The following is a 20,665-nucleotide window of genomic DNA, read 5'->3' on the forward strand; positions in this document are numbered from 1 at the left end:
GGATTTCATCCACTATGTCCCATTGATGTGGCCATGCCATTTGCAGCTACTTACATAGGTTCAGCTCATGTCCAGTCCAAAACAGATAAGGCAAACAGCTTCATTGAGCACATCCCACATATTTTCCAGCAATTCCACGACATTCTAGAGAAGTCAAATGCCAAGTACAATCAACGACATGATCAACAATGGGCACCACACAAGTTTCAGGTGGGTGACAAATTCTGGTTACATTTTCAAAAGGAATGCCTTACCAGAGCCTATCGGAAACTCAAACCACTCCAATATGGTCGTTACACCATTACCAAGGCTATGGGAGACAATTATTTAAGCTCACCATTCCCCCATTCCTTGTCCTACACCCAGCGTTCAATGTGGACCACCTTTGGCCATACTTTCCACCATTATCAGACACATCCGACATTGTAGAACAACTCACACCCACATAGTTAAATCCAGATTGCATGGAACAAGCTGCAACTGATCGGATCATGGACACACAAATCCGGCACACTCGCCAGCAGAATATCCAACTATATCGAGTTATCAAAGTAGGCCAACTCCTTCGCGAGGGCAAGTGGCTCACCAAGGACCAAGTTCAGCAAAAGTTTCCTCATCTCATGGAGGAACTCAATGCAATGGAGACCATTGCTTCCTAAGTGGGGAGGAATGATCCAGGTGGATATTGGTGGTCACCCGCCAAGTCCACTTGGACCCCCACCATTATTTCTTTTAGCTTTTCATTTTCCTTAATTGTAGCACAGTTTACTATTTTTAGCAGTTTTTCGGGTTCTGAACTTCCGAAGCCGTTTTGAGGCCCTAAACGATGTTTTTTGGGAAAACTGGGAACAACATGGGTAAATGGATTGATGTTTCTCTTCCCAAACTTGTAATTCTCAGATAGATCTTTCTAATGAAATATTTTGCGTGTCAAACGAAGATTGTATGCCAAAGTTATGACCCTGGGAAGTTGATGTACCAATTTACCCAAACGAGGCCCACAGTTTGGCGTTTCATCTTCTAGGATTAGGTTTTTGGATGTTTAGGGTTTTCCATTGTTTCTCAACAATAAATAGGCCTTCGAGCCTCATTGTAACACAGTTCAAAGGCATGTAGCCACCACATCTCTTCTCAAAGATAAGCTACCATTGCCTTAGCTAGTTTATTTCCATTTTTGTTTGTAACCATATTTCAGTATTTTACAGTAATGAAATGAAGTATTATTTTTATTTCATCTCTATATGTATGGTTATATCTGTAATTTGTTGCATTCCTATGTAAATCCGGATTAGACTTCACACACCTGCTACAACCCCAAGTACCGTGCCATCCTTATTTCCCTTCCTAGCTACACGACCACCCCTAATTGCAATCGAACCACCCCTGCCACCACGAACCCCCGACACTGCCTGAACTAAGCCTCCATTAGTGGGACCACCCCATGATGGATGCTCAGAAACTCAACCCACCAATGCCACCTTCGACTCATTGTTGCCCCCTGGCTAAAAGAAGCTCCCTTCCGCTGGGGTAGGGAAGGGGAATTACGCGACATTGGTCGCATGGTGAGGTAACAAGGATACACCTCTAACGTATAAACAACATTGAACAATGACCCCTCTCGACGCACTGTGAACTACAGCAGAGCCACAAGCAACTCTGAATTGTCTAATAAACTCCTACTTCTCGAAAATTCCAACCTTCTCTCCCCAACCCAAGGAGTTGCAATTGGAACCTACGAAAAGGTAACAGATAAACCAAACAGAGACCTTGTCGTCGCCTCCACTAGAAAAAGCGCCAAGGAAAAAAGTCGCGAACAAAAAGGGTTGACCCCAGGCACAAACACAAGAGGTATGAACCCAACCTGATAACTAATCTCTGCAGACACCTTCAGACCATATTTCCACCACTGAACCCCAATTCTTCCCACCCAACAATATATCTCAGGAATCCATAGAAAGCTCACTAAAATAAGAGGACCCAAAAGATAAATGGCTAATAGGAGACTTAGACATCCTCTCGAGCATAGGAAAAAACCAGAAAGAGAGCTAAAAAAGAACACAATAATGAGTCCTAAGGTCATCCCAATAACCATGTATAAGTCACTAGCCTCTGAAAAAATGAGAAAACATGCGAAGGGAGAGGAACTTAGCATTTTTTAGAGGTCAAACTTGGTGAAGGAGACAACGACGACGAAATTTCCACCAGTCCTAGACTAGCCAAAGGCTAGAGAAACCCATCTGACTACTAGAGCTCGAACCATGAGAAAATAACCACTAAAGTATCACAACATAATAGCAATCTTGAAACGCGATAGGCACCATAAACCCACCACCCTCTCTCACTCTTAATCCCGAAGAGAAGAAACGGAACATCACAAGCATCACTTTAATCTTCATTGTACACCATACATGATGGGAGGACAAGATGAATAGCCTCCATATCGTCCACCAAATGTTCTTGTTCATGGCACACACGACAGACTGCCCTCGATGTTCGTCACCCCATCAACGATTTTTAAATTTTCTATTTTTGTTTATAAATATAACAAGCTATATTCCCAATCCTTGTATTGTAAAATATTTAGTAAAGATTTGGAATGTTCCACATTTTTCTTTATTTTTATATTTTTGTTAAATATTAATGGTAATAAAAGAAAAAAAATCATACATATCAAACTTCCATGACAAATAATAATGTGCAATTAAATCACCTGGTCTACATTTGTTTAAAAATTTTAATAATTAAATTTTTGAAAACAAAATTGAATATTAAGTTTGAATAAAAAGATTATTTATATATATAATAATTATAACTTATATATATATATATATGTAATACAATTTAAAAAATTAAAAATATCTTTATTTTTATATTTTTGTTAACTATTCTTAATAAATAGTTGTAATAAAGGAAAAAAATCACACATGACAAATAATAGTGTGCAATTAAGTCACCTAGTCTGTATTTGCTTAAAAAATTCATTAATTAAATTTTTGAATATAAAATTGGGTGTTAAGTTTAACATATATATAATATTAATAATAATTATAACTTTTATATATGATGATGATGGTGGTGGTTAACGTCCACTAAGACATATATATTAACCATCCAATTTAAAAATTAAAATGTTTTTTAATATATAAGTTTCTTTTATATATTTAATGCAATGAGTGCTAAGTGAACTATTCAAAAATCATGAGAAATTAGTCACTTTACGACTACCTCTCATGGAAATGGTCATACTTTGAATGACTTACTTAACGCAGTTGAATCCCAAAAATGATATCTAATATAATGCACTGCGAAAATCCCCCATACTTAAATTCAAAAAAGAGTCAAGGGATCTCTACCTGAATGGTTCATGAGGCACAATACTTGCTAAGGTTTTGCAAATGGGGTAGCAAGCTAAGTGGGCTTGATTGTGGGGAAAAACTCCACAGTTAAGCGCGCTTGAGCCAGAGGAGTTCTGGGATGGGTGACCTCCTGGGAAGTCCTGGTTACCGGGTGCAAGCCCCGGAAGTGATGATTGATGCTATGTGATTCGTTCTCCACATTTCACTAGTTTCAATCCCACTTCTTCACCCCTGTGAGCATCACCCGATGCAATGAGTGCTAAGTGAACTATTCAAAAATCATGAGAAATTAGTCACTTTACGACTACCTCTCATGGAAATGGTCATACTTTGAATGACTTACGACTACCTCTCATGGAAATGGTCATACTTTGAATGACTTACTTAACGCAGTTGAATCCCAAAAATGATATCTAATATAATGCAGTGCGAAAATCCCCCATGTATATAATATAAATAAATAAAAATAACATATATTAAAAAAATAATAAATAATAACAAAATTTAAAGATTAAAATATTTTTTAAATGCACATATATTTTATATATATTTAATTTTATATTTTATTAAAATATTACATTTTTACTATAATAATTTATAAATATATAAATAATAAATTAACATATATATTAAAAATAATAAATAATAACAAAATTAAAATTAAAATTAAAATATTTTTTAAATTTACATTTATATAATTAAAATATCATACATTTATTATAATTGTTTATAAATATATAAATTTATATACATTTATTATAATTGTTTATAAATATATAAATTTATATAATTTAAATGTTTATGATATAAATAAAAAATTAATATATCAAAATTATGAAATTAAACATAAACATATAAAAGTAAAAATAATTATTAAAATAAAAATAAAAATAAAAAAAATACTATTAAAAATATTCATATAAATTAACAACATTACTTCAACCTCCTCCAAAAAAAATTGACTGATTCTATATTGGTATCATCTTCCAAAAACTCCAAAAATTGACTTATTCCATATTGGTGTCATCTTCCAAAAGCTAATTTAATCTATATGGTTGGCTCCCTGGTTTTGAAGTTTGAAATTTAGAAACAACATTAATTTAGAATTTTTGTTTATTTAAACCAGTAAATTTTTAGCCATTAAGATTTTATTAATTTTTTTTTTTTATAACCATTCTTTTTAAATTTAAATTTACTGTGATTTTATAACTAATTTAAAATAAATTTCAATGTAATATTAATGTTTGGTTTGAGCATATTTCATTATTTAAAATAAATTTCAATGTAATATTAATGTTTGTTTGAGCATATTTCATTTTAAGTTTGGGATATTAAGTTTTGGTTGGTTATTATTTTATTTAAGATTAGACTTGTTTTTAGTGTCATTTTTTAGACTTTTAGCCGGTTCAAGAATTGAACTGAAATCTTAATTATATTATTTAAATTGGTTTTTTGATTGTATATATGGATTTAGTATCTGAAAAACTTTATGGTACTTCAATTGTGCTAGTGTTACCCATCAAACTTGTGATATCAATAAATTCCTGCCAGATTTTAGAGAAATTAGACTATGAAAACTTCCAAAAAATTATCGAATATATGAATCTCAAGAAATAAATTCTTTATGAATCAATTTTGTTTGCCAGTGGCATTTGAAAGGAGTTTGATCTTTATCCCTGTGGGATAGATTTGGTCTCTTTCCTTAATGGATAATTTTGAAATAAAGGGAAAAAAAAATGATTCCTATGATCAAACTTTCATGCCGTACATAATACACAGTACACTGAACAGCACCTTCTCGCCCCTTTTTTCCTTCACGCCCTTCTTTGTACAGACAGGCAGAAAATACAGTTGTTACTGAAGACATGACGCATAATGCTCCCTGTCTCTATGTTTAGCCCTCTGCTCTGCTTGTTCCACAAATGAATAGCGTAAGTTTCCTTCTCCAACTGAATAATCTTCGTGTTTCTCCACTTTACATGTTCCTTGTCACTGGGACTCATAAAATAACTGGAAATGTGAAGCCAATCCACCGGATAAAATGCAATGGGTGCCATGATTTTGAAGTCATGGTGAGTCCGTTTGGCAAGACGGGTGACAACTCGACTGACGAGGTAAGGGCCGTTGTGCCCCCATCTGTTACCGTCGAACGTGAGCACAAACTCCTTTATGAACTTCAACAGCAGAGGATGCTGTTTATCGAACGCCAAAACTGCATTATTCAGCCGATTCCACTGCCCACTTTGGGTATCTGCGCTCTGCGCTCCGATGGCGTTTTTTAGGTCGGAGAAGCTTCTCAGAAGTATCATGTCCGTGTCGATGTAGACGCCGCCGTACTTGTAAAGAATGGCGAGGCGGAGGATGTTGGACAGATTCTGTGCGAACGGGACTTTCCCGGGATCGATATCACCGTTCTCAACCTTTCTCAGCCATTGCTCCGCCGGGGTATTCTTGAAGAGGTAGCGGAGATCGGGCGCCGCCGCCATGACACGAAACCCTCGGCTTCTAAAAGGTCGAAGAATCTCATCTCCCGCCGCCGAGTCCATAGTGCGGGAGATGACGAGCAGGCAGCATGATGGATTCCACTTGAATACGCTCTCCATGGATACTTCTCCCGATAGCCGAAGGATTCGAGCTCCGATATCCACGTGATGAAGAAGCGGAGCTTGCAGGGCTTGAAGAAGACGTCAACTTTGGCAGAGAATTGAGCCGAGACCGAATCCGAGTGAAGGATTTGGAAGCTTGGGAGGCTATCCCTGAACCACTTGATTCTCCCCTGCCGGTTCATGTGAAGCGGTGCGTGCTCTAAACTGGGCACATTCCTTACGGGTTTCGACACTGCGCTGCCATTGACAGATAGTTGAAGGTCATGTCGAATCTCTTCTAGGGAGGCGTTGGGTTCTATTTTTAGGGTTACAGAGGAGACATGATTGTGCATATAAAATTTGGGAATTGAGGTGAGAGAGGCATGGAAGGCTAGAAAGTATTGGAGAATGACAACCAGTGGCAGTAAAAGTAGCAGAGAAGAAGAAATTAGCTGGAAGTGGGATTTCAACATTTTCTGGCTCTTTATCAAGATCTTGGCTTTATTGGTTTTGGGAACAATTGTTTCCTCATGCAGGTGGGTTGAAGTCTTCCAAAAGATGGTGTAACATGTAGGTTATCAACTCTCCAATTTTTAAAAGAAAAAACATATTTCTGTTCTTTCCTCTTCATGCACAGACTGCTCAGGCCAATGAAAATTATAGCCATATCGGTCGCTTCCTCTTCTCTTTCTTGCTCTTTCCTCTGACGGCCAATGTGACTTATTCCATATTCGTTGCTTCCTCTTGCCGAGTCTTCCGACTAATAACCATCAATCAACGCCGTCGACGACTTGACCCTTTCAGGCGCGATGCGACCGTCATTTAACTCCCAGTCGCAACTAATATAATCTGAATGGCTCAAATGAATCTCTGTCAAAATCTCCCATGTCCATGGTAATTTAAATCTATAGAATGCAGGTCTCTGTTTATCGTGTGTCTCATAGGGTGTTGGAGACATGATTGCTGTTACATTAAAATTTACAGGTGTTAGTAAATCGACACATCTTTAAAATTAACACATCTTTAAAATTAACAGATCCAAAAAACAACGGGAAGTTGGATCAACACCATCATTAACAACGAAAAACACAACACAAGGAATACTTCAACGTGGTTACCTCATCGATGATGTTAGATCCATTGACTTCCTTTCTAATGGTGGCAAAATGGTTACGCATCGTTGATGTAGATTTATGCCTTTTTTTTTCCAAAGGTCACCAAACATCTCTATATGGCGTTAGGTTTTTTTAATGGTAGAATTTGTCATCATAGTGACGTGGTGACGACAGTCATTCTTGACTATGATTTGAAATTACATGTTAACTTTGATCATCCACACAGCATTATTATTAATGGTTTTCTTGACTATGATTTGAAATTACATGTTAACTTTGATCATCCACACAGCATTATTATTAATGGTTTTACTTTCTCATGTTTGGTTGACATTTTGGACCATTTTATGGAATTGTGAATTTTGATAATATTGTAGGTGGTTTAAATCGTATTTCATGGAATTATGAGTTTTATAATATTTTGTAGTTTAAATTGTATTTACAAATTTTTTTTAATAATTAAATCAATTACATGATTAGTTTTTATTAAGATATATTTTAAAAAATTAAGAGGTTAATCAAAATTACTTAATATTTTATTTTTAGGTTTAAAAATAAGAAAAAAAGTGTTTCTAAAATTGCTAATGTAACAAATGTTTAGAAAATTAAATCAAATATAAATGTAAAAGGGATAATTTAAGAGAAAATATTTTTCATCTTTAATCTTATTTGGGTGGAAAACTATTTTATCTCATGGAGTTTTGGGAATTGACTAACACCCAGTTTCGGTATGAAGCTCATGAGAATTAGTTTGTTAGCAATGTTTATTTTCAGTTATGCTATCATAGCTTAAGCCAAAAGACTTTTGGTCAAATTTAAAATGGATTCTAGAAAACTTATAAGCTTCCATGTTTTTTTTTAATAAAGCTTTATATAAACTCCTCGTGAGTTGATAAGAGATGCACATGACCCATTCCTACTTTCAATTTTATATGAAAAACTAATATATCTAAAAATTAAAATTTATTTTCACTTGTCTTTACAAAATTGAGAGTTTTTTTTCACCGTTGACCTTGGATTTAGAAAATGTGATATAGTTTTAAGTAAAGATTTATGTTTTACAGTTAACCCTAGATTTAATAAATATATCCATATTTAATCCTTAAAAATGCAACATCAAACTAAGAGTTTTTTTCACCATTGACCTTGGATTTAGAAAATATAATATAGATTTAAGTAAAGCTTTATGTTTTACAGTTAACCCTAGATTTAATAAATATATCCATTTTTAATCCTTAAAAATGCAACATCAAACGTGCTTAAATATGGAAATAATATTCTCCTACAACCTTAATGCAACAACTCTCAAGTCAAAAGGAACGTGTATTGTTCTACACTATTCCAAAAGTTAGTCACAAGAACTATGCCAAAATATATTTCTAAAGCCATTGAAATAACGTAGGAGTTTGGTTTATGATGGAAAAAGTCCTCGAAAATTATCCGAATCATGATAAGGTAGTCCATGGTTGAATAATAACTAGTAAATTTTGCCTTGCCATGGTTTTCTTACCATATATTGATGTTATTTTTCAAAATATTTGCATACAACTTGGCTAAAAAGGAACTAATCATAATGGTCCCATAATTGGAGGGATTGCTTTTATCTCCATTTTTAAAATTAGGTGTGATGAGGTTTTGAGTCTAAGGTTTAGGGAAGCTCTACTATATTGCTAAATTAAAGAGTTTATGGATGTGAGAGATGAAGACAGGCACTCAATTTTTTAATATTTTTACTTAGTAGCATACATTGTCCTTAGCTTTTTATTTTGGGAGTTGCTTAACCCCAAATTCGACATCATTTATTGAAAATCTTTCTTGCTTTGTAAAAATAATTTGAATGTTTCCCAAGACATTATGGAATTCATAAAGATTTCTAGGGTATTAATTCTATCCTCTTAAGGGAATCATATTGTTTTATTTAGAAATTAAATTTCCTAAGATGTATTTTAGATGCACAAACTTCTCTTACTTGCTATTTATATAACACCTTTTTCCCCTTGTGATTAGGGCTTTGTATATATTTATCTTATTCGATTTTAAATACTCTAGAATTATTGCTAATGGATTTCCTAGCAATTTTACACTCTTTATCATATTCAGGACTCATTAGAAATATAGATAACCACTTGATGCACCGAAGTTGCAACTTAACACATCCCCGAACTTGTGGACTATGAATCCACAGGAATTTGTTAATTTAGTGTAATGATCTCATTCCTCTAACTGAAATCTCCTTCGAAGAACTTCATCGCAATATCACGGATCACACCAATCTGTGACTGTTCATCGCACTACTAAAACGCCTCTTCTCGCATATAGTACAACCGGACCCCAAATAAAATAAACCCACATCCACAACTTTCTCGGGTCCACTCAGTCCCAAGCCTTATCAGCTTCAATCTCCGCCATTTGATCGCACATTTAAATCCGACAGTTGATGATATGACCTGATCAACAAACCCAATCGTTGATCCTTCACCATTTGATATCACACATCGCAAATCAATTAAGGCCAGGGTTCATTCACTCTTGGAATATTGCGATGTGATTCATATTGCACATCGCTAGTTGCTTGAGGCCAAGGTTCGTTCACTCTTGGAATATTGTGATGCGAACCTAATTGGCGATCCTCCACTATTGATCAAGGCCCACTTGATCCAATGGTCGACAATGATATCACACAGACTACTTGCACGATGTTTAACTGCCCTTCCGGAGCCAATAAAGATTATAACTCCTTGGTCTATAAAAGTTCATGTCTGACTTTGAAGTTAAAGTCCGATCTCTTTATGGCCCTATTTCTGTTGGATATCAAAGGCCATCAAATCCTACGGCTTTTGGGTCTTCAATTAGCGCACGGGTTACCAAACAGCTTAGCCCCTCAGTTGACTGTGACGTAAGCATTTAGAAAGGAGATTGACAGCTAGGATTTAGCGCGGGACTTCAGCCATGATCCAGCTATCCGTACACTCTTAACCCCCATAGTTGTTGTCACCCAGTTCCATCACCAAATCACCATTCCACTGCTCAAGATTCCACTTACTCTGAAATCCACTTAATTGCAATTTCACTTCGTTGGGGTTCTACTCTTCCACCAAACTTGGCGCTTCCACTAAGTTCCTTCTCCCCTCCAGATTGACTTGTTACCAAGTTCAACTATGTCAACTCCTTCCTTCGCTTAAACCAATGTGCCGAGACTTCTCTGATTTCTTTATCATACCATGCAACTAGTACATACAGATCTTTAAATCCACTCCACTATTAGTTTTCAAACTCCTTCCAACAGAATCACACTGATCTTGAATAGCCCTTCTTACAAATCAAGTTCACATTACTTCCTAAACCAACCCCAATAAACTCTCAATCGATTCTCCACTGTTATCATTGTTGCATAAACATTCATTTATGTGTCAAAACTCTCACATCCATTGTTACAGAACCATAGTCAAGCATAGTTACAAGCATTGTGATATACGCACACAGTCATTTGGGATTTCCTCCTTATTCACAAATACACGGACAAATCCTTCGAATAACCAAACATACAGACAGATCATATACACACCCTAAACCAATATTAACTCAGAAGATATGAAACTTCTATTTGCTAGTTAAAATTTGTATGTATATAACTCAATGGCCTGAATTACACTCAGTTGGCCTTTTTCGATTCAATGCCCATAGGCTCGCAATTCAACACTCCTCTCTGCTTACTCTCTCACTTACTCTCCCCTTTTAGCCTTCGAGGCTTACAAATTATACACAAAAGGATTCTGTTAACCAATTTTGGTTCAGATCCTGAATAATTTCACCTGAATCCTAAATATTCTAATCTAATCCCTAAAATCATGAAACTAACTCCTAGTTCCTCTAACTCACACACTATTCTTGAAATCTCTCTTAACGAGAAGATTTCATTACAATATCTTCACTATTATACAACCCTTATCAAAACATAGGAAAATAAATAATTAATCACTCTTTAGGGAATCAGGTCCCTTGAAACACAAGACCCTATGCTTACTAAAATGCAATGGTTTTTCTCAGCAGGATGCTCCTGCATCAGACTCCCCAGATAAGAAAATTTATGACATCCTGGTCATAAGTCTGGATAATTGATTCCTCCTGGATCCCAGACTTTATTTTGTAACATGTCTTTGCTTGTCAGTTGTTCTATTGCTGTTGTTGTCAGCTGCTATTCTCCAGGCCTCCATACCTTATGCTGTAATGCTCCACTTGCCATGCTTTCATAGTCTGTTGTTGTCTTCCTCTTATTGTTGCTTCTTTTCTTTCCTGCTGTTGTCTTCTTCTAAGACACTTTCATCATTATCCTTCTTACCAACTCAATTTCTTTGTCCAGTATATCTTATGTTTGTTGATTGTCTTCAACTCTTAATTGTTGAATTTTCATTTTTACTGCCACCCTTACTTCCTTACCCTCTTGTTCACTATTTTCTTCTATAGAATTTTGCACCTTTTCAGTTTCTGCCATATTTTCCTTCAAGACAATTTTCTACTTTTGTTTACTACAACTGATAACTTCCTCTTCCTGATTGCCATTTATGATAATTTCTCTGTCATCCTTCATCAGCAATTTACCCTGAACGTTTATCCTCTCATTTTCCAACTTTCTTATTTGAAGGTCTAACTCTCTATATAACTCAATGATTTTACTTGGAGTAAAATTTGGAAATTTTACATAGTCTCCCATTTCTTCATTTGCTATTGACCAATCATCAGATGGTCCTTCCTCTGCTAAATCTCCCTTAACATCTTTCAGTAGATGTTCTTTCTCTTCTTCTTTCATTTGGTTGTCCACCTGTGCCAAATATGTTCCAGTTTCTGCAACAAAATCTGCAATCATAAGACAATTATCAAAAATATAAGGCCTTTGTACCTCTTCTTCCTCTAGCAACCTTTCAGTGTGTTGCTCTAATATTTCCTTTAACTCCTCTCTCAGAACGTTAGTATGTTGATTCAAACTCAAAGAATCCTTGAGACTGTCATCAAGTCTCTTTTCCACACCATATGTTTTAATGATGCCTCATTGTACTGAATTGTTTCTTCTCTAGTCTCATTGTCATACTCTGCTTCAAAACTTTCATCTTCATGTCTTAACTCATATCTGCTATTTCAATCTTTACTGTTACCAACTCCAATATTCTGTTGCATATTTCCATGAGACCTTTCTGTCTCCTTTCGTTTCTGAGATCTTGCTATCTCAGCCTTAATCTGAACAAATTTCAGATTCTACTCCTTCTCCTTAACAAACTCTAAAGTTTGTTCATCACACTGTGTTGTACCTGCAATCATACACAAATCATTAATTTTAAAAATACAAGACCTCTCGGTCTCAGTTGATGCTTCAAACATCAAGGCTTCTTACTGCTCTGAATCATTCATATGATTCAACTCCTCTGTCACTTCATTACTTTCCAAAAGTAATGGTCCATGTTCTGGTTCACATACCAAAACTTCAACACCTTCTCTAGCATTTTCCTTTTGTTGTAGCTCAACTCTTTTGAGCTTCTCTGTCTTCAATTTGACATCTATGATCTGTTCAAGTTCCTTCAGCTCCTTTATTAACTACATATTTTCTTATTGATTTCTCGTCTCTTGTAACCTCTGCCACTTGATTTTCTTTCTCATGACATAACCATATTTCTGGTCCATCTCATTTCTCTGCAACATTTCCATTAATACTTTAAACTAAACTACTATCTTAGCCATTTCTTTATCGTAATCTTCGTCACTCATTCTCATGTCATTTGCCTTGGAATCTTTCTTCTTTTGTCCTATGTTGTGATCTCTTTCAGAACCTCTGCTATGAATGCCACTAGTCATCATCCTTTCCATATCTATGATTCCCTCTCACTTCAATATGAATTGCACAAGCCTCTACAACAACAACTCTTCCCTGCTGCCACTTACCTCACCAAGCTCTCCTCTAGACTTGGTCTTTTGGAAAGTATTGGTCCTCTGTCTGGAACCACCTTGAGCATTTTCTTCTGCTCCTTCTAGGCTTCAACTCATCTACACTTCTAAAAACACAACTATCCTCTCACAATGAAATACTTGGTTCTTACCACCTCTTCTTTCACTTAGAAACTTTTTCCAGCTTCCTTCATTCCCTAGAAATTCTACCCACATCCTCTGTGGAATTTCCCTTATGATCTTCTTATCAGTTGCAACAATACCTCTGTAGTAACAAGTCTCCTTCTTGCTACATATGCCTCACTAAGCTTCTCTCCTTTGAGCTCAGTTTGTTAGCATTTCTCTGGTTCTTTCCTCTGGAACCAATTGTGCACTCCTTGCTCTAGGTTGTTGCAATCTTCTCACCTTTTTATGATGCTACCTGTGCATCAATATAAAGACCACAAACTCACCAATATTCAAATCAAATTAAAATAAAAGCATATCATCTCACCTTCAAGATCTCTATTTGATCTTGTCCCCCCATTCACCTGCACTTTGAATGGACTGTTCTTTTATCCAGCCTTCAATTGTATCTTCAATCTCTGCCACTCTTCAAGAACTTGCAAGAGTCCCTCTTACAGTTTAACTAATGTAATCCTGCTCCAAAATTTCACTCATTCAATTTCTGCTAATCATTAAACAAACTTGCATACCATCACCTATCTTCAGGATCTCACCACTCCTCATGCAAATTTGTTACTGTGCAAATCTTCATGCTTCCACTGCGCGAATTTTCATAATTCAGCTACTGTCAATCAGATTTAGAATTTGATTCTTTCTTTCAATCTCCTAGCTTTATCTTGGTGAAGCTCTAACTGTCAGCAATAATTACTCCTTCGCTGAGTTTTCTTTCACTGTTTCGTTATTGCTCTGAGTTCTTCAAAAAATTTACCTATTCCCACTCTGATACCACTTTGATGCAGCGAAGCTGCAACTTAACACATCCTTGAACTTGTGGGCTATGAACCCACAGGAATTTGTTAATTTTTCTATAGTGTAATGATCTCATTCCTCTGACTAAAATCTCCTTTGAAGAACTTCTCACAATATCTCAGATCACACCAATATGTGACTCTTCATCGCACTACTAAAACTCCTCTTCTCACATATCGTACAACTGGACCCCAAATAAAATAAAACCGCATCCACAACTTTCTCAGGTCCACTCAGTCCCAAGCCTTATCGGCTTCAGTCTCCACCGTTTGATCATGCATTTAAATCTGACGGTTGATGATACGGCCTGATCAACAAACCCAATCGCCGATCCTTCTCCATTTGATATCACACATCGCAAATCGCTTAAGGCTATGGTTCATTCACTCTTGGAATATTACGGTGCGATTCATATCGCACATCGCAAGTCGCTTGAGGCCAAGGTTTGTTCACTCTTGGAATATTGCGATGTGATCCTAATTGGCGATCCTCCACCATTGATCAAGGCCCACTTGATCCAATAGTCGACAGTGACATTGCACGAACTACTTGCACGATATTTAACCACCCTTCCGGAGCGATAAATATTATAACTCCTTGGTCTATAAAAGTTCAGGTCTGACTTTAAAGTTAAAGTTTGATCTCTTTATGGCCCAATATCCGTTGGATATCAGAGGCCATCAAATCCTATGGCTTGCGGGTCTTCAATTAGCGCACGGGTTACCAAACAGCGTAGCCCCGCAGTTGATTGTGACGTAAGAATTTGAAAAGGAGATTGAAAGCTAGGATTTAGCGCAAGACTTCAGCCATGATCTAGCTATCCGTACACTCTTAACCCCTGCAGTTGTTGTCACCCAGTTCCATCTCCAACTCACCATTCCACTGCTCAAGATTCCTCTTACTCTGAAATCCACTAAATCTCAATTTCACTTCACTGGGGTTCTACTCTTCCACCAAACTTGGCGCTTCCACTAATTTTCCTTCTCCCCTCTAGATTGACTTGTTACCAAGTTCAACTCTGTCAACTCCTTCCTCCACTTAAACCAGTGTGTCGAGACTTCTCTCATTTCTTTATCCTGCCATGCAACTAGTGCATACGGATATTTAAATCCACTCCGCTATTAGTTTTCGAACTCCTTCCAACAGAATCACACCGATCTCAAATAACCCTTCTTACATAATCAAGTTCACATTACTTCCTGAACCAACCCCAATAAACTCTCAATCGATTCTCCACCATTGTCACGGTTGCATACACATTCATTTATATGTCAAAACTCTCACATCCATTGTTACAGAACCATAGTCAAGCATAATTACAAGCGTTGTGATATATGCACACAGTCATTTGGGATTTCCTCCTTATTCAAAAATACACGGACAAATCCTTCGAATAACCAAACATGCAGGCAGATCATATACAGATCCTCAGCCAATATTAACTCAGAAGATATGAAACTTCTATTTGCTAATTAAAATTTGTATATACATAACTCAATGGCCTGATTTACACTCAGTTGGCCTTTTTCGTTTCAATGCCCATAGGATCGCAATTCAACACTCCTATCTGCTTACTCTCTCACTTACTCTCCCCTTTTAGCCTTTGAGGCTTACAAATTATACAAAAGGGTTATGTTAACCAATTTTGGTTTAGATCCTGAATAATTTCACCTGAATCCTAAATATCATAATCTAATCCCTAAAATCATGAAACTAACTCCTAGTTCCTCTAACTCACACACTATTCTTGAAATCTTTCTTTTCATTACAATACCCTCACTATTATACAACCCTCATAAAAACATAGGAAAGTAAATAATTAATCACTCTTTAGGGAATCAGGTCCCTTGAAACACAAGACCCTATACTTACTAAAATGCAATGGTTTTTCTAAAAAAGATGCTTCTGCATCACCACTTTCCTTGAAATTTTACAATCTTTATGATAAGAAAATTTTAATTTCTTCTTTACGCAACACCTTGATAAAAAAATTATTAATGGAACTAGAGATTGATGACTTAAAATTAAGATAGAGTTTATCAATATTTTTGTTATATGATATGAAAATTAACTGATTATTTGACTATTTAAATCCTTTAAAAGAATATTAGTTTTATTTTTGTTCAAAATCAAGTTTTTTAGCTATTAAAATATTTGTCATTAAGGATTTTATTCCTAGTAAATTTTAGAGTTAGAAAAGCTATATGTCTATGATGTTCATCGTCATTTAAAAATATTTTATTCATGATAAATTTTAGAGTTAGAAAAGCTACATGTCGATGATGCTCGTCGTCATTTAAAAAATCAAAATTTAATATTTAGAGTTAAAAAAGCTACATGTCTATGATGCTCATCGTCATTTAAAAAATCAAAATTTAATATTTAGTTGTATAAGAGATATCAAATATTATATAATCTAAGACACTCCCACTCAAAATATGAATGCATGTCATTCTATTGGAGCTAAACCATTTCCTTAAACCCTTACAAATTAATAAATCTCTAGTATGTAAAATTTACCCAAAAATTCTAACATAAAACAAACTTCCTTTTTATTCATAAAAGATCAATGTTAAAATCATCTTTTAAAATAATAATTCGTTTGAACATTAAAGTATGCAAACAAAAGAATATATTACCCTCATTAATGAGTTGAAAAATAACACATTTCCCTACAAAGTTTCTTAGCATGAATATCTAAATATTCATGCACATATAATTAATATATCACTGTGTATTCACATTTATCGATTATTATTTTTAATTATAATAAATTATAAGTGTTTTTTTTTTCTTAATTACTTTTCATTCTCCTCTGAAATCAACTCTCCTCAGTGCCATTTTGCACCATTATGCACTTTTAGATTTAATGTTAGATGATTGAACAAAAATCAACCATTAGATTAATAATCAGTTAATAGTTACTAATAATTTTAAGTTAATAGTTAGTAATAATTAACTTAAAATTTAACTACTCAAAACTCATTTTAAGGAAAGTGTCTTAATATGGAGAGATGGAGATAGCAGAAATCTTTAAAAAAAAAAGCACAGTGAAGTTAGTTTTGTACGCACTGGATTTCATTCAGCTAAAGTTATGTTGTTTTTTGAATTTTATTGAACTTGGAAAGATTTAGTTGGGGTCAACATGGCGATCAATGGAATTCGAAGGTATGCATTTACTAATATTTTTGTGTTTTTTCCACTTTATATATAAATTCCCAAATAAATTTAGTTGGAGAAACTTGAAAAGATTTAGTTGGGGTCGAAATTACAGCGAAAGTATGCATTTTTTCCACTTTATATATAAATTCCCAAATAGATTTAGTTGGGGTTGAGATTGCAGCCAAGGTACGCATCTACTAACATCTGTGTTTTTTCCACTTTATATATAAATTTCCAAATAATTTTTATGACGATGAGTTATTGGCTTGTGAAGGAGCCCGAGAGATTGCGTGAAGAGCTGTTTTTGCGCATCGATGAACAACAACATTGATGAAGAGTGTTCGGGCAATGGTGATCTCCATCTGAAAATGAGTGTCAAAAATCTGCAGAGGAAATCAGAGGAGTGTCGGATCCTTCTGTCTAGAAGGGGACGATGGTGGGTTTAATGGGTCCCAACGGTAAATCCACATTCCTCAGGGCATTGAACAACTCTGCCAATCGGCTACCCATCCTTTTAAGCTAGAAGGGGAGCATTTATATTATGATGCTTCCTCTAGACATTCGACCAGGTTGGAACGCAGGTTTTTAGATGTACCTCTCGCTACATTCCGAGAAAGGGAAAAGGTAAGAGGCCATTGCAGGCACCGGAACTGGACAAACTCTGAACTCTGTCCGACGTCCAAATCGCCCAAAATGGGGAAGATGGAGACTAAACACATTAAAAACCTTGGCCGCGGCCAAGTTACTTTCTCCAAACAGAAGAACTAATTGCTAACATAGGCATACGATTGGAGATAAACTTTTTATAATTTTGATTTGAGATGAAGAAAAAGAATTAACTCTATAAATGTTATTAAGTCGAAATAAAAATGGTTTTATATCAAATTTTTTTACTTTAATTGTTATATGTGTTTAAATAATTACAGTATATTTAATAAAAGTGAAGTCATTTATTCAGAAAATGAGTATTAGTTAAAGGAATGTTACTTCATTTTTATGTTGAGAAAAGTTAAATCTATGAATAGAAATATAATAATTGTAATTTTTTTATAAAAAGTTTTATTTTCTATTTAAATATTATATTAAATTTTTTGATATTTTATTTTATGATTTTTAGTAAGTAAATATTTTTGATATTTAGTATAATGGTAGAATTTTTCTGGGCAAATAATGACTTGTTATTTATTATATTTTTAAAATTGTTTGTTTTTTTAAATAGTGTTTAGGAGACAAAAGTGATACTTGATATGCCTGCAGGGGTTTTGTAAGGACCTGCAGTCCTTAGTCACGTTCCGGCTTGAAGATGCGAACTCATCCAAAACGTGCGAAGATGTCAAGTGTGTGAAATGTTGGGTGGACGAGTTATATAGGCGTTGGGAACAGTTGGCTAAACCCACGGGCCGACCAACAAACGGTGCAAGGCCGACGATGGTTGAAAGCATTTGAAGGATGGCCGACTCACATTTACAATGAAGTTTGAGGGCATGGGTAGGTCGGCTAGGTAGCTGCGACCTCGCCCTATGCTCATATATATTGGAGATGCATGGATGGCATTTGGAACCATCGCACCATTGCTCAACAAGAACTTTGCTCACGAAGAGGAAAAAGGCGCAGATCTAAGAGGTGGATGCAGCAAGATAAAGAGGCGCAGATTTTGGTGATGCACCCGTTCTTGGGCAAGGCCGCACAAAGATAGTGTCGTTTCTTGGTTTTGGGTGAAGGGCACGGGTAGAGGTCGCCTGGCAGTTGAATTGAGGCGTGCACAGGTGTGATGCCCGGTTTGTGCAACGATTTGGCACGGGTTCTTGGGTGACTCAGGTGAGTGCCCGCCCGTCGTGCAAGTGTGCACGATGTGACTTTTGGTGAAGTGTTGAGATTGTGAATAGAGGTGCGACTCGTGCAGAGGCACCCGTGTGTGGCGACTTGGAGGTGCGCCCAAGTTGGGCAAACAACACGATTGTGCAATGAGGTGAACGAAGGGTTGGTGAGTCATGCGGCGACCATGCGGAGGCGCCGACAAGTTGGGCAACCGAGTTTGCCGAAGATTGTAAATTTGGCTAAGTATGAAACTTGGTGTTTCCAAGTATACTTGTAAAGCTTTGTAATATTGAAAGACTGTATAATATATTATCAGGCAGACTCATTGTTCAGGGAGTTGCCCCTCCCTTTATACTGTGCAATTGTGTTCTTCATGTATAATTGTTGATGTTAATGAATGTGTATGGGTGTTCATTGGTATAAAGGAAACATTAATAATACTTGGTTGCGAAACACAAACTAAGTAGGATAAGTGGTTAGGCGTAGTCCACAAACATAAGTATTGGTGAAAAGAAAGTGTTCGGTGGTGCCGCACCTCGCCAAGCGCGGTTGAAAGACTACCGCAGGCTCAGGGGCATGACAGTTGGTATCAGAGCTCGGTTGGAGCTAGTGATTGAAGTTGATTCAGGGTTGAAGAAGCTTGGCAGTTGAAGATAGTGAAGCAGGTACTTGCAGGTGAAGGAATTTGTTTCACATACAAGTGGAACAAGGGCTGGTTCAGGTTGCAGGCATCTTGGTGAAGCTGTTGGATGGTCGAAACTAGATCGCAAAGAAGAAGGAAGCTGTTAGCAATGGCAGCTGAATCTCAGGCTGGGTCTAGTCACGGTGTGAAGGATGCTACTATGGCATTCATGGAGAAAGTGTTGGAGAAGATGGAGGACTTGGAAGCTTTCTGGACTAAGAAGATGGACTTGGTCGATAGGGATCAAGAGGCCAATTCGAAGATGAGGGAAGAGCTCGAAGAACTCTGGACTCAACATGAGTACACTGATCTTATGTGTACACAACTTGAAGTAAGGGTCAAGGAGATTGAAGAGGCAAGAGATCGAGGCTTGGCAGAGATCGTGGGCTTGCGAAAATCTCTTGACGAAGCCAAAGATGAGATCGCAGTGTTGAAGAAGGTCGTGAGGCATAACTCAAGTGGAGGAGTGCCTCATGTGAAAGTCAAGGAACCGAAATCTTATGATGGTACAAGGAGTGCAAAGACTCTTGGAAACTTTCTATGGGACATGGAGCAATACTTGGAACACTTGGGTCTATCCGACGATGAGACGAAGGTCAAGGTAGCTGCTCTGTTCTTGATAAAGGATGCTAAGATGTGGTGGTGAAGGAGGATGGATCAGATTGCCAATGGCAGTGCTAGTGACATTACTTCGTAGGATGAGATGAAGAAAGCTTTTCAGACCCATTTTAGTCCTCAGGATGAAATGTGGGAAGCAAGGATGAAAATTAAGTTCATAAAGCAAACCTGGAACCTTCAGACATATCAGCGAGAGTTTGTAAGTGCGGTTCTGGAACTTCCTGACATGGCGGAGAGGGACAAGGTGTTCAATTTCATTATTGGGTTGAAGCCTTGGGCATGTAATGAAGTGAAGAGGCAGAGGATTAGAACACTTGAGGAAGCTTTTGCTGCTATTGACAGGTTGGTGGAGCATTATGATGAGAATTCTGATGATAGGAAGAAGAATTCTGATAAGCCGAAAGATAAGAAGAAGGATGA

General features: G+C 36.4%; 1 pseudogene; it reads right to left on the minus strand.

Moving 5' to 3' along the window:
* Positions 1-5,166: 5,166 nt before the first annotated feature.
* LOC149150655 (uncharacterized) lies at positions 5,167-6,492 on the minus strand (annotated as a pseudogene).
* Between the last annotated feature and the right edge of the window lie 14,173 nt (positions 6,493-20,665).

Source organism: Pinus tabuliformis, chromosome 9, assembly GCF_031772625.1.
Source record: "Pinus tabuliformis cultivar Carrire ecotype Pingquan chromosome 9, CPIR1, whole genome shotgun sequence".
Taxonomy (NCBI): domain Eukaryota; kingdom Viridiplantae; phylum Streptophyta; class Pinopsida; order Pinales; family Pinaceae; genus Pinus; species Pinus tabuliformis.